The sequence below is a fragment of the Cannabis sativa genome, chromosome 7 (assembly GCF_029168945.1).
Source record: "Cannabis sativa cultivar Pink pepper isolate KNU-18-1 chromosome 7, ASM2916894v1, whole genome shotgun sequence".
NCBI lineage: Eukaryota > Viridiplantae > Streptophyta > Magnoliopsida > Rosales > Cannabaceae > Cannabis > Cannabis sativa.
This window is the reverse complement of record NC_083607.1, coordinates 59662196-59678115: the sequence shown is the minus strand read 5'-3', so window position 1 is coordinate 59678115 and position 15920 is coordinate 59662196. Positions and strand designations below refer to the sequence as shown.

At 34.9% G+C, this 15920-nt stretch overlaps 1 long non-coding RNA gene across 1 annotated transcript; it reads right to left on the bottom strand.

Annotated features, from left to right (window-relative positions):
• Window positions 1-3458: 3458 nt before the first annotated feature.
• On the bottom strand, window positions 3459-7074 carry LOC133039922 (uncharacterized). Its single transcript, XR_009688877.1, has 4 exons — window positions 6610-7074; window positions 4506-4545; window positions 4289-4374; window positions 3459-4159 (listed from the first exon to the last, which is right to left on the bottom strand). It is a non-coding gene; the product is annotated as an uncharacterized LOC133039922 (long non-coding RNA).
• Between the last annotated feature and the right edge of the window lie 8846 nt (window positions 7075-15920).

The window sequence follows — 15920 nt, the reverse complement described above, 5'->3', positions numbered from 1 at the left end:
CAAACCCTGTCGCCCAAACCAAATCTCTCTCTACCGCCTCCATCATCTTTTCTGATCTCTCTTTCTCTGATTTATCTCGTTCGTCCGCGAACCCAGTTCATCCCCCCTCTTCTTTTCAGTTATCTTTCTCTAGTTTATCTCATTGGAGTTGCGTTTGAAGGTTGGAGATCTCTCACTCATGCTCCCTGATCTCTCTCTCTCTCTCTCTCTCTCTCTCTCTCTCTCTCTCTCTCTCTCTCTCTCTCTCTCTCTCTCTTGGTTCTTGATCTCTCTCGCTTGGGGTTCGATCGTCATGGGTTTTGAAGGCCAGTTTTCACTAAAGGATTGCTCATGGTTTCATTATTCTGGGCTTCTCCCTTGGTCTCAGATCTTTCTTAGTCTCGGTTTCAACATCAAAGTTCTTCCTTCTTGGGCCTTTGATGCCAACGAATCACCACGTAGAGATGGTAGTAACTGTCGTAAGAGGAAAATGCATTGTTTTTTAGATTTCATTTTTCTTATTAATTTTTTTTAGTGTGTAAATATTTATTATTATTATTATTTCACTTATAAAACCTGTTATAGAATGTTTGTTGAAATATTGTGAGAAAATAATTTATTTATTTGCTTCAATGAATTTATTTTGAATAAAATTTAAAAATTATTAATTAATTTTGAATTAAATCTGGTTTAAGGTAAATATTTTAAACTTTTATTAAAATAAAATCTAAAAATTATTAATTAATTTTTTTGGTCTCAGTTCTAAACCGAGACATATAGTGCAAAAATAAATTGCACACCCATAAGTGTCAGTTTAAAACTCACACCAATGCCCAAAAGTCTCGGTTTAGAACCAACACCAAAGAATATACTTTTTGTGACTGTGGAATAGGTGTCAATTTTATGAACTGACACAAAAAGTATAAGTGTCAGTTTAAAACTAACACCAAAAGTATATTTTGTAGTAGTGAATTTAGCTCGGCATCAAAACGTTTCCGTTTGAAACCTCCAAAATCCTTGTATTTCCCTGGACATCAATATTGAAGACACTATAATTGACTTAGAATATCAGTCATTGACAATTCTGTGGGGAAGGAGGGGGGAGTTCTTCTCTTAAGCTTTCCATCAAATTTTTTACTCCTTCTCCTTGAGTCACTAATTTTATGAAAGCGACGATGGCCGACATACCCAATTTTATTACGTAAGCAAATAGAATGAGTGTGTTCATTACATGTCGGACATACTTTGTACCCTTTTGTGATCCAACCAGACATTAAAGCATATGTAGAAAAATCATTTATAGTCCACATAATAGCTGCTCTCATCATGAATGTGCTGGGATTTATGCCCTAAATAAAATCTATTTCAATATAATCTAATTTGTTATCAATAGAAGATTAGAAGTCATTTATGTTTACATGTAGTTTTTATGTTTATGGTTCAATGTATACAATTTCTGTTAAATCCAGAAGATATAGTTATTCACAATTATAGTGATGTCAACACAGTATTGGGAGGTAATTGTGATTATATACTTCAAAATTTAATGTCCCACGATTCATCAGTGCACTGGGTTTACACTGATGTGATAGTCAGCGATAAAGCCTACTTACACCTTGGATAAGTGTTATGTTTTTCCTAGAACATTGACAAAGTATGCTAGTATCGGATGTATGGAGTATATATTGGACTGGGACCGATATTGATCTTAGTAAAGATATTATAATCTTATCGTTGTATCTTTCTAAGTCAATATAACTAGTTGATCTTAGATCAAAAGATCTTAATCCTGAGATGGTTAGGTTCGATCTCAAGAGTGTTATTTGTGTTCTTTAAGTTGTTAGTCAAAGCCTACTATTTGGTTCGGGTCACACGTACAGCTTGGGAACATGATAGTACAATTTAGTGGGAGCGCTAGTCATAGATGTGGAATCTATAGCTTCTATCTGGACATAGAAGTGAAATGATAATTTCCTGTGAGCTTGGCTTAATAGAGCTAAATGGAAGAGATCTTATTTCATTGATTATATTAGTTTACTGAAATATCATTTATAAGAAGCTAAGTGTTTTAAGGATAAAATACATTGAGGGGTGAAACGGTAATTTGTCCCTACTCGGTGTAAATCATCTATAGAGAATCTTTGATTATTAGGATTTGAATGATGGTTAAATTTTCATAGCGTATCTATATCGTGGAACATATAGAGCATTCTATATAATTGAGAGTGTAATTCCAAATCTATAGTGGTGCAAGGAGAAATTAATAAGTTAGGAAATTTACTTGGTAAATTCTACATCTGCTTATTGGAAGATCGGTTATATAGGCCCATGGTCCACATACTAGTTGAGACAATACTGCTTGTAAGACTTAGTCAATTGATTTTAATTAATCAATTATAATTCTAAAATTAGACTATGTCTTATTTATGAATTTTCACTAAGCTAGGGCCTAATTGTGAAGAAAAAAGATTCTAGAATTTATTTGTTAATTAAGAGACTTTATTAAAGTCTGATTACTAAATATATTAAATGAAAATTTTATTTGATAATTAATTTTAATTATTAAATGAATAGTTTTGGCATTTAAGTGGTTAAATTGAAAAATATGGCATTTGTGAAAGAATAGGATAAATAGTTGAAAAATGGCAAAATTGCAAGTGGTGGAGCCACATCCTATGGTCGGCCACTAATGCTTGATTTTACCATTTTTTTTATCAATTTTTTAATGCCAAATAATTCAAACCTAAACCTAGAAGGATTTCTATAAATAAATAGTGATGGACTCAAAACTGACAGCCTAAAGTTTTTTTTTTTTTTGGATGAATAAGATCAATTGTATTGCTTAACCAAACATTTACAAACACCAATTCTTACTCAACTATGTATCATTCTATACATATATAGTCCTCATACTATCCCCCATATTAATTACAATTCTTTACAATTTTAACAACCAAGTCTTATCCCCAATTGAAGAAGAATCGAGCTCAGATCTTGGTGATACTCTGCTACAGAAAGGATACAAGGGTTGGAAATCTGAGTGGAATGAGTCATTTAATTCCGCTACAACCAATGTAAGGTTTCTTGAACTTTATATGTGTTTAAATTCCGTTGTTTTAGAAATTCATATTTAGGATGTTAAATAACATACATGGTAGTAAATATAGATTTTGGTAAAATAATCCCCAACAGAATGTAGACCCATTATACACATCACAAGTTTCGACACATATCTCCTATAAGTCTTTTAATTTATCTATTAATGGTCTCATGAAAATATTCATATCTTTTCTAAGTGATCATTGACCTGGAATAGAGACAACATTAATGACTCCGATTTCATGCACTTCCATAGAGGTATGTTATATAGGACTAAAATAACTATCACCGTGCCATGTGAGTTGCTCATATTACCAAACAGATTGAATCCATTCATAGCCAATCCCAACACTACTACAAAAAGTATAATTTCCGTCGGTTTTTAAGTGTCATTTAAAGAATTTACGTCGGTTTAAAAAACCGACGTATATACCGTAGTCGCAAATAGTTGTTTATTAGCGTCATTTTCAAAACGACGCAAAAAACAATTTTCGACATTTATAAACCGACGCAAAAGATTTACTTTTCTATTTTATCTTATGCGTCGGTTTAGAAATGACGCTAAATTATTTATGACATTTTAAAACTGTCACAAAAACCTTATTACGTCTGTTCAAAAATGCCACATCTATTACGAATTTTTTTTTTTTTTAAACCTATTGCGTCACTTATAAAATGAAGCACAAATATAAGTAAGGGAAAATTGCAAATTTTTCATGCAATTTTCTCCACCTGCATTATCAAATTTTAGAATAATTCTATATAATAGTAAATACATAATACAAAAAAAATTTAAAATAATATTTTTAAAACTTACATAAAATTAGTAATCGATTCTATTAACTAATCACTCAATACCAAAATTGTTAATAGAATCGATCCTAAAACTTAAATGCTATGTATATCGTAATCTAAATATAAACTAATTACATATGCAAAAGATAACAATAATCATGATAAAACTTGTTACTCGTGTATTATAACAAAAGTAGTAACCTATAATCAAAGGCTTCACAAATTTGGCCCACTCCTCCCGTACTACATTGATCTTCTTGTTACTATAGGGAGCGTCTGACTTGAACTAAAACAAAAGATAAAAAAATATTAATCATTATATAAACCAATTATATAATACCAAAAGTGTTAATAGCAACGATCATAAAAATTATATCCCACGCATCATAACAAAAAATGGTAATATTATACTCACTTAATAATCAAAGGCTTCATAAATGCGGCTCACTCATCTCGTACTGCATTGATCTCCTTGTTACTGTAGGGAATGTCTAACCTAAACTGTAAAACAAAAGATAAAAAATATTAATTACTACTATGAGTCTACGACAATTCAATTTATTAATCAAATAAAATTCATTTTACTCAAATATTAAATTTTGTAATAAAATAAATAAATTTAAAAAATTTACCTTATCTAATAAAGCTATCGCTTCGCTTCTCTAATATTACCTACAACACATTCATACAAGGAAACACTTTTATTTTGATGAAAATCCAAATCTACAAGCAGAAAATACAGAGAGAAGCATATTAGAGCTTATTAATGGAGGGAGCGCCTTTCATTGAGAACAAAATTCAAAATATGAATGCAATGGAGGAAAGTAGGAAAAACACAAGTTAAAAAAATGGGCCAACACAAGTAGTCATATGCTGCATATTATTAAGGATTAATAATATTTTAATATATAACTATAAAAGTACTAATAAACAAGTTTGCATGCTCTTTCAAACACAAACAATTAAAAAATTACACTACACATATATACGAAAGTTACACTAGCATTTCAAAATTTAGTTCATTATTTCATATTGTCTAGTCTAATCTAACACAGAAACAAGAAAATGAAAATCAACTCATTAATCAATTGAGTATGATAACAATAACTTGAACAAAAATAAAAACAAGTATCCAGCAATAAAAATCAATTCAATAAAAGATAAGTAAAAAAATGACCTTATATATTCTCGCCCAATAAAAAAATAAACTAGTTCAAGAAAGACTAAAATAAGGATTGATAATAACATTGGCACATACAATTTAAAATAATGGAACGAACCATTTGCTTAACACGTTGTAACTAAAAGATAAACACTTGAGAATTAAAAATAGTTATCTTACTGTAAAAGTGCTTATATTGTTACTAGCTATGTAATATTTGTTGTGTTTTTCAACAACACAAGTTCAAGAACAGAACACAAAGCAATAAACTTAAGCAAATAGAGATTATAAATAATAAAAGAAATTGGCACCAAGTATTATACTGGTTTGGATAATAGCCTACATTCAGTTTTGAACAAGACACTTTGTTTACAGTTGAAGATCAGCAATGGCTTCTTGGTACCAAGCACTCTCCCAAACTTGCAAAACAGTTCCCTTAGAAGCTCTTTCACAACTTAAAGACTCTCAAACACTCTCATTGATCTTTGAAAGAAGCTTATCTAAGTAATTAATATCTCTAAAAGAGGAAAGGATTCTTGAATTGTAATTTGACTAGCTGGTTCAATTTTAGAGAATCAACCTCCACAGTATTAAAACTAGCAGCATCTCAAGTTTCTATGTAAGAGCATAATTGTGTCGCTTCCATACTTGAAGAGAGCCTTGCTAGACAAACACAAGGATTAAGAAGGAAAAAAATCATTGCAACATCTAGCAAAAACTAGATGGACTTCTCATTATGGTTAATGAGAATACGTCAGTGTATTGCATTAAATTACACCCAATAAGTAACTGAAATGAAACACCAAAGCACAATAGCGGGTCAATGAGACATAACCACTAAAGGCAACAACCAAAATATACACATGCACCTACTCTAATTATTTTTTGGTTTCTTATGTTCAATCATTTGCTTAAAAATTGCAATAAGTTTATACCAATTATGTAACTGATAATGGAAATAAACAAAATTAAATGTCAACCATAAAAAATAATGAGGATTGAACATAATGAAAAAGAAATTGCAGATAGAGAATTCGAAAACCAAAGATATTCGTTAGACGTCCTTAAGAAGTTAATAGAATTTCTAGATCTCCACCCCTACCAAAAATCAAAGACTTAAATTTAACATTAGTATATACAAATTAAAATAAACATGTAAAAATTATAAAATGGCAAAACCAAAAGCAAAAATTTGCTCTAAAAAAACCCAAAGCCACTATCGCACAATAAGCACCATGATGACAAAGCAACGGAGAATAAGCGATGGATGATAGTCAGGCAATATGTCCATATCTCAATTGTAACTAATAACCCTACACTTTTAAGAAATAAAAAAGAATTAATTTTGAACAACAAGAGTCATATTTAACTCATTGCAAAACTAATTTGATACATGCTAAGATGAAATGAGGTAGGAAAGTGAACTGTATATTGAGAAACCACAAACCAGGTCATTTCAAACTTAAAATGAGTGAGGTCCTTTTGTGTGTGTGGTAGTTTTGCAAAACCCATATATTATATACATACATAAAAATAAATACATGTGGCCATGACTGTGAGTGGAGGAGACTTACGCTGGTGGAGCAAAAATTTGAGAGAGGGTTGAAGAGCTTCAGAGCTGATGGAGGCACAGTAGAGCAAAATTTTGAGGGGCGGAGATGATTAAAATTGCGCACCTAGGGTTCACACTACCAGAGAGTATGAACGAATGATTTGCTTGGTCTAAGAAATTTTGGGTAAGTGAGCCATAAGAGAGTTTGTGTCTGTTGGTCACAGTCGCAACTTTTTTTAATCGTCGGTTGGAAAATGACAGAGATAATGTTTGTGAGACTTTTAAAAGGACGCGAATCTTATATATATATTTTTTTAAATTTTCTCTTTTGCCGTCGGTTGTCTATTTAGTGAAGGATATCAAATGACGCAAAATATCTATTATTTGTGTCATTTTAAAAATGACGATTATGTTTAATATAACACTATTCACGTCGGTCAACGCGATGAATAGTCGCGTTGACCGACGTGAATAGTGAATTTTGTAGTAGTGCAATCTCAATTTTTTAGGTTTGGAAGCGAATGACGGATAAAGCACGTGAATCCACTTTCGATTTTCACCATCTGTAGGTTGCCTAAGCACCTATTCTTCTTGTGGTCTTTTAGAGTAATGCCAACGTATGTCTGCTGCTAAATGCCTAGAACTGTAGAGCGTTTATAATCTCAGAGAGACTAAAAAGTACCGCAAGACTTTATGTGGCACATTTTTTCGTTCACCACATTTTTTTTTTCTAATGAGATTCTCCACAAACATGACATGATTTCAACTTTTCATTCTCTAACCTGAAGATTTCTCAATCATGTTTTCATAAATTAATAGAGTCCTAACCTAATCCAAGATTACATAATTTTATCTTTGCCTTGTAATGTGACTTGGATAGTTTTTTCTCTTCAGGAAACAACACAATCAATATGGTGAGTAACATGTCAAATGAATGATTACTCTACCTATTAAGCACTTGGCAATGCATCAACTTCACCAAAACATTAAGGGCCGATTTCAAGCACCTTGGGTACAACGCATTCGACATCTCCATAAACAAATCATCATACTTATCAATTGGAGTACTAACATCAGTCAACAAGTCATTGAATAATTCCCTTGGATATTCCCTTATATATTTACCAACACATCTGCAATCTTCTCTTCGTCGTTGTCTTCATATTGCTCTGGAAGTTTACTAAAAGACTCCCCACGATAATGCCAAACAATGTACGATTGTTGAATGCCATTATAAAAGAATGCATCCTAATGGTGTTTGGAGTTTGAAATCTGCTGTTAAGACATTTCTTACATGGACATCTACTTTGTCCAGTAAAATTAAGGTGCACTTTAGCACCTCTAACAAATTCATCCACACCTTCTCCAAATCTAGTTGATCGTCTATTGATAGTTATCCAATTTCTATGGTCTGATGACGTGCTCCTCTATATAACAAATAATATTCAAAATTAAAACACAAAATTTTTCACAAAATTTATGATATTTTAAGTTAAATTATGAACATTTTAAATAATATTTTCTATTTCTAATTATTTATTATTCTAGCTAATAATTAGTTTAATATATTTTTTTTTTCAATTCAAAAGTTAAGAGTTTGTTTTAGAAGTTTTTTCAACTACTATTCATAAATATTGTTACTTAGTTATTACTAACATACTTTTTTTCAACTATTATTCAAAAGTCTACCAATTTTTTTTAACAAAAACTTAACTTAAGTACTTAATTTTTGTCAAATTAATTTTATTTCTTATTGTTCATCTTTTTACACATAATTGTACACATACATATATAATTGTACACATACACATACAATTTATATATACACCTAAATACACACATATAAATATAAATACATACAAATATATATATACACATACATATATACCCATATAAATTTACAAGAAATGATTACTACATTTACTTATACATATATAATACATACAAAATATATTTATTAAAAAAAGAGTTGATCTTCTCTCCATACACACACATATAACATTTTTTTTTACATTTAGAAACATTCACAAACCTCCTTATACCTGTATACATGTATAATATATATTTATATATATATATATATATACACACAACAACATAAAATTCACCCCTTAAAAAAAAATAATTGAAATGAAGAGGTGAAGAGGGTGCATACCTCAAATTTAATCTTCAAGCTTGAAGAACATTCCAAAAATAGAGCGAACCCACAACTCAAATCGAAAAATTCCGAAAAAAAAAAAAGAGAATGAGAGAAGAGATTGAGTGAGTGAAAGATTGAGTGAAAGGAAGTTTGAGGGAAGATATATATATATATTAGTAAAAAGTTACGTGCGATGCACGTATACTAAATTTTATGTTAGGTATTTTTTATTATATTAAAAGGTAATACACTTAAAAATGTTTATCTTATCTTGGTTCAACCGAACTTTATGTTGTTCCCATAGGATTGTGTGTTAGATATGAGCTTAGAAGAATAGTATTCGTTAGAATGGATGCCAGCAATGGCGGTGCTGATGTGAGTTTTATCTTCTGGGAAAAATCTAGCTACTCCGACATTACAATTACACCTAGCCTTTCAAAATGAGCATCATAAAAAATTTAAGGATTATAAATTGAAAATGATATCTTGTTACTTTTGGTGTGCCCAACAAACTCTCTAACGGATGACATTATATTTCGCATATCCCAAAACTGTTTAAAAGTAAAGCAATATAGCAAGGGAGAGGCCATGAATCACGGCATAGAAGCTGAAAGATCAAAGAGAATAGATGAGGCAATAATTCAATAGCAATATAGGGTTTGAGGGTTTGAGATTTAGAAAAAGAAATTATAAATGATTATCATAAATAATCACAATTGGTTGCTCATCCTCTTGAGGTTAGTTATTTTATTGAGAATTTTCAGAGATTGTGTTTCCTGTTAGGTTTATACGATTAAAATTTAAAAGTAATATTAATTTAGTTAAAAATTAATATTAAAATACATCTTCATAAAAAAAAAATTATTATTTTTGAATAGAAAATTATTTTAAAAAAAAAGTTACCCATAAATTTCTCATAAACCCAATTAAAATTTAAAAGTAATATTAATTTATTTAAAAATTAATTTAAATACATCTTAATAAAAAAAATTATTATTTTTGAATAGAAAATTATTTTTAAAAAAAGTTACCCATGAATTTCTCATAAAATAAGAATTCAGTTATATAGGCACACTTTATATAGAATAAATATATATATATATATATATATATAGAGAGAGAGAGAGAGAGAGAGAGAGAGAGAGAGAGAGAGAGAGAGAGAGAGAGAGAGAGAGAGAGAGAGAGAGAGAGAGAGAGAGAGAGAGAGAGAGAGGGAGGCGTACCTCGACAAAGCTGGGCGGTGTTGGTGTTGGGTTTTATGCCCTAAATAAAACTCTTTACAATCTGATTAGTTATTAGTATAAGAAATTAGAAGTGATTGATGTTTGCATGAATTTTACATGCTAATGGTTTAATATGTTTGATATGTTTATTACATTCATACACACAAAATCAGTTAAATCCAGATCATATGTTTATTCACAATTACAGTATCGTCAACACAGTGGAATGTGATTGTGATCATATGAATCAAAAGTTTCGGTCCCTGTTTCATCAGTGTTATTGGATTTACACTAATGTGATAATCAGCGATGATGTGTTATTGGATTTACACTTGTTCAATTCCCTGTAGTCGATGCACATCCTCATAGATCCATCCTTCTTCTTGACGAATAAAACCGGGGCTCCCCAGGGTGACACACTGAGCCGAATGAACCCAATGTCAAGCAACCCTTGGAGCTGAATCTTTAATTCCTTAAGTTCAGCTGGAGCCATTCTATATGGGGCTTTGGAAACCGGTTCCACCCCTGGTGCCAAGTCTATCACGAAGTCAATCTCTCGCTGAGGTGGTAACCCTGGAATTTCTTTGGGAAAAACATCCAAAAATTCCCGAACCACTTTGATGTCCTCTGGCCGAATGGTATCTGGCCGAGTGGTGTCCACCACCACGGCCAGAAACCCTAAACAACCGCCGCGCAACAATTCTCTAGCTGACATAGCCGAGATCACCGCGATCTGAGATCCCTAAACTGAACCAACAAACACAAATGGTTCTTCACTTTCCGGTTGGAAGATCACCATCTTCCTTTTACAATCTATACTCGCTGAATATTTAGATAGGAAATCCATTCCTAAAATAATGTCGAACTCTACTAAACTCATCTCTATCAAGTCAGCACTTAACTCTCTACCATCTATCCTGATCGGCATAGACCTAATCCACCTATTGGAGATAACCAATTCTCCGCCAGGTAATAGGGTTCCAAACCCTGATTCATATCTATCGTACGGTCTATCCAACTTACTAAAGACTTTGGTCGCCACATAAGAATGTGTAGCCCGAGAATCAAACAGCACTGAATATAGCGAGTTATTAATAGAAAGCTGACCTGTGACAACTGATGGGCTGGCATCTGCATCAGCCTGTGTGATGGCGAACACCCTGGCTGGAGTGGGTATCGCCGGAGCTCTCGGTGCCTCTGATCGGAGTTGGGGATAGTCCCTCTTGAAGTGTCCGGGCATGCCACAGTGAAAGCATCCCTGACCTTTGCACTCACCCCGATGGTGCCTCTTGCAGCTAGGGCACTCGGGATAGGAGAATCGGGTCTCAGTACCACCAGGACGACTCCCTCTGTTCTGGTTCCCCCGAACCTCTTGTTCGACTCGAGCCACCGAAGCATGGGTGCTCTCTTCCTCTGATCAATGGCCGAACCACTACTCCCCCTGCTAAAGCCTGATGCAGGAGGGGTAGGAGCCCCGCCACTCGCCGGAGTACTAGCTGACTCCGACATACACCCAACTGCGCCCTCAGCTCGCAGTGCCTTCTCCACCATTTGAGCATAGGTGGTGCTGTCGTCCGTGGTAATCATCAAGTCATGCTTGATCTTGGCATTCAACCCGTCCAGATACTTCTCTTTCTTGCTGAAGTCGGTCGGCACAATTCCCGAGGCTAACCTCGCCAACCGATCAAACTAAGTAGTATACTCAGTGACGCTCATATTCTCACGCTGGGTCAGGTGAGAGAACTCTTTCCTCTTGGCGCTTCTGACCGCCTCGTTGTAGTACTTTGCGTTGAAGAGTTCCTGGAACCTTTCCCAGGTCATGGTGGTGACGTCATGGATCTGAGACACCATGTCCCACCAGACCAGAGCGTCCTCCTGGAACTGAAAAGTGGCACACACCACTCTGTCATTACCGGTGACACCCATGAAATTCAGGATCTTGGTAATCACCGTCAGCCACTGCTCGGCTTTCATTACGTCTGGACCTCCCAAGAAAACCGAAGGTGCTTGCTTCCGGAACCGTTCGTACAAAGGTTCCAACCTATTAGCCGCCACCACTATCTCGGCCTGGGCAGCAGGGGCAGGTGCCACTGGAACTACGGGCACTGGAACTGGAGGAGCACCTTGCTGTCTCAACCTCTGAATCTTGAGGTCTTGTTCTTCTATTCGGGCTTGCATTTCCGCAAACCGAACCTCCCAATTCTGGGCTCCCTGCTCGGCTGGGGGAGCCTTGGCAGCCTGTGGCGGGTTCTCATCACCCCGACCACGAGCCCTGCCTCGGGGACCTCTACCTCGGCCCCTAACTGGCGGGGGAAACTGAGCTCCTTGTCCCTTGTTCGACCCCACTGAGTTGCCCTGACTCCTGGTAGTCCGCCTGGCGTCCATCTGATTAGAACCGCTTGCGAAACCAAGAGTTGGCATATCAGGTCGTATTCAAGGAGAGCTTACTAATGCCGCTTAATTTGGAAATTAAAAACAAAACATGCGCCTATTCTACTATCAGGCTACTAACATGCTTCCTAACAGGCTTTTCTTTTTCATAACTGAATAAAATAAACTACTAAAGCAATAAAGGCTTACTGAACCGTGAAACGAGCTAACTGCTGATGATGATTGTACATGTCGTGACGATCTTCGGAAGACAACCTGGCGGCTCTGATACCAAATTGTAACACCCTAACTAACATAGGCGTATTACGTGATTTTTAAACATGCTGTGCAACTCGTTGCTAATCAACGAGGTTTATGGAAAACGTGATGAATTAAAATTTTTGCTTTTTTAATTAAACTTATAAAATAATATTACACAAGACTCGGGATCCCGATTACAAAATCATTTACAAAAAGATTTAACTGTTTATACAAAATAAATGTCGCCTAACGACTAGTTACAAAATCAGCCTCGCTGTCCCAATGATCGTACGCTCCAGGCCTAACTGCCCCGACATGTACAACCTTCATAAGCTCGCTCACGGTCCATCAGCTTTAGCCTTGCCTTTACCTACACATAAACGTAGAACTGTGAGTCAACAGACTCAGTAAGAAAAGCATAATAATACTCATACATAATCCCGGTCATGATCAGACGCCCATACCCCTGATCATAACCCTAACTGCCGTGTCCAACACAATCCTGAGTCCCGCTACTGCCGTGTCCAACACGATACTGAGCCACTACTGCCATGTCCAACATGGTACTGAGTTCTGAACGTTCATAGGGACGGTACTATTGACACGTAACAACCTGATCGGTCGAACCGGTCATACTCCGGCTGCTGGTCATACTCCACTCGTACCGACGTGTTACTATATCCTCCCGATCGGCCGAACCGGTCATACTCCGCCGCCGGGTCATACTCCACTCGTACCGACGGATACGTCAATAGTACGGAACCACCAACCAAGTGTCGACTGACGGCCGAACCGGCCATACTCCGCCGCTTGTCATACTCCACTCGTACCGACGTGACAGGGTTGGATGGTTCGAAGCCAACATACATAACTAATGTAATCTAATAGGCTTCCTACATGCACGCTAAACATGTAATCTACATATGCATACTTTTATACTAATCTTACCGGATTCCGAATTCGGGTGTGCCGTCAACCCGACCGGAACTTTAACCGAGCTACGGACATGTGCTCCTAAACCATAAAAATCACAACACTATAAGTGACACGCTAACTCACTTCCCGGGGACTTAAACTAGGAACTAAAAGTTTCCCTATCGATAAAAAGCATGGCAATACCCCCTAAAACATAAAAACGAGGAAAACTAGGGTCCTTGAATTTTCCCCAACCGGTAGACCGGTTGCCCAACCGGAATTCCGGTTCTGGAAAATTCAGAACCCTCATCCGAAATTCCGGATGCACAACTGGAATTCTGGTTCCTCGCAGGCAGCAAACCCAAATTTTCATAACTTGCACAAATCAACCCCAAATCACATGAAACCTTCCAGACCTGTTCTATACCACCCCTAGAACATTTCCAAAGCATTAAAACAACCCAGAAATCACAGATACGAAAAATGCCATTAGAGCTCAAGCTTTTAGTTCTAAACTCAAACTTGAGCAAAACCACCTAACATGCATTCAAACTAGCTTGAATCTACTTAAACAAGCATATCTAAACCTTTGAAAACAACTAAAAACATCAAGCAACATCACAGGAACAGATTATACAATTTCTTTCAAAAATCACATTTTTTTCATAGAAAAACTATAGCTTGCTCAACCTAATAATCATGCTTCAAAAACAACTCAAATAACATCTAACAAACATGCTTTAACCTCTGAAAATAACCATAAAACACAGCAGCAATAACACCCAAAAATCATGCATGCATCATCATCATACTTTCTTAAAACACAAGAAAACACAAAGAGAAGTTAGAAATCACTTACCACAATCAAGAGCTCCCAAATTAGGTTGAATCTAGCTTGAAAATCAAAGAAAATCCCAGCTCTTGAACCCCAAGCACCCAGCCGAAAAGAGAGAGGGAAAAGAGAGAGTTTTCTATTTTTTCTAACTTTGAGATTTTTGTAAAATGAATAAATGAAATCAAATACACATATAACATTCATTTCAGCCAATAAATAAATAAAATAAATAATTAATTTCAATTAATAAACTCACTAGAAGACAAAATACTAATGGGGCAAAAAGACCATTTTGCCACTCCACACTAAAACCACATAAATCACACTAAAGGGGTATTTTTGGGAAATTCTAAATTCCCGGCCATTCCCGACATTCCCAATGTCTAATAAACTGCCCCAAACTACTAACATACTAAGTTGTGATTTCTACTGAGCCAAACACCGGGTTCCAAAATACCGGGCACCGGAATGCAAAATTATGCAAACTACTACATGACATAAAAATGCATTTCTGAATTCAATAAATAACAGTATAAATAAATTATTTAAATAGCTATAAATAATTTTCATAATTAATCATAATTAACTGCTAATTTCCAAATTAAACTAAGCGGGCTTTACACAACACTACCAACAATAGTACTTTCGGGGTACTGAGTGCATATAGTATATTTATTGATTGTCTAGAACGTTAAAGATTCAAATATGTTGGACGTGGGTTATACTTGTGATTAGGTGTGTGGGCGTGCCTAGGTTACAAGACAAAATATATGTTTATGATTTATGCTTTTGTTACTAAGTTTATCGAATCACAGATATTTTTTCTACTGTGTATGTAAAGGCAAGGCAAAAACTGATTAGCAGTGAGTCTGAAGCTTAATGAAGATTCTACATATCTAGACGATTAGACCTAAAGTGCTCAAATCTTCGGGACATCATGGGCTCAATTTTGTTAGTCGCTGGGCGACACCTTTTTTTTTTGGTTGTATTTTGTAAAATGAACTCGAGAACTCAGAGTTTGTAAACTTTATATTTTGAATGTATAGTAAAGTTTATATTTATTGTAAAAGTTTTTAGTAATCATATTTTTCACTAAACTCTGTGATTAGCAAAGGTTGGCACGGTAATTTAAAAATTACTATAGCGCGCCTAAATTAGTAGGACATTACATGAGCAACACTGGAACCGGAGAGAGAAGGGAAATGAAAATGAGGAGGAGGAAGAAGGGAAAAGGGCGAGGGTTTCTTTTTTATTCAACTCAGATTTTTCCGCACATTATATGGCACTGGCAAAACCAAAAATAACATTGCTAAAATGCGGTTAATAAAAATGATGTCGTATCAAGCTTTTCATTATTATCGATTTCAAATTTTTCTAGCATTCTAATACAACAAAGATGCTTACTAAACTCTTTCCCCCAATTTTTTCCTAAGTTTCTTTTGCGTGGGATTATTCCCCCCTATTTCTTTTTAATTTTTTTTTTTTGCATGGGGCCAATAAATCTTTTTTACCTACCAAAATACTCCCGCTTCTAGCGAAGTTATGTGTCTACTTTTGTTGGATTCATAGGCAAATGACGCTGGAAAAAA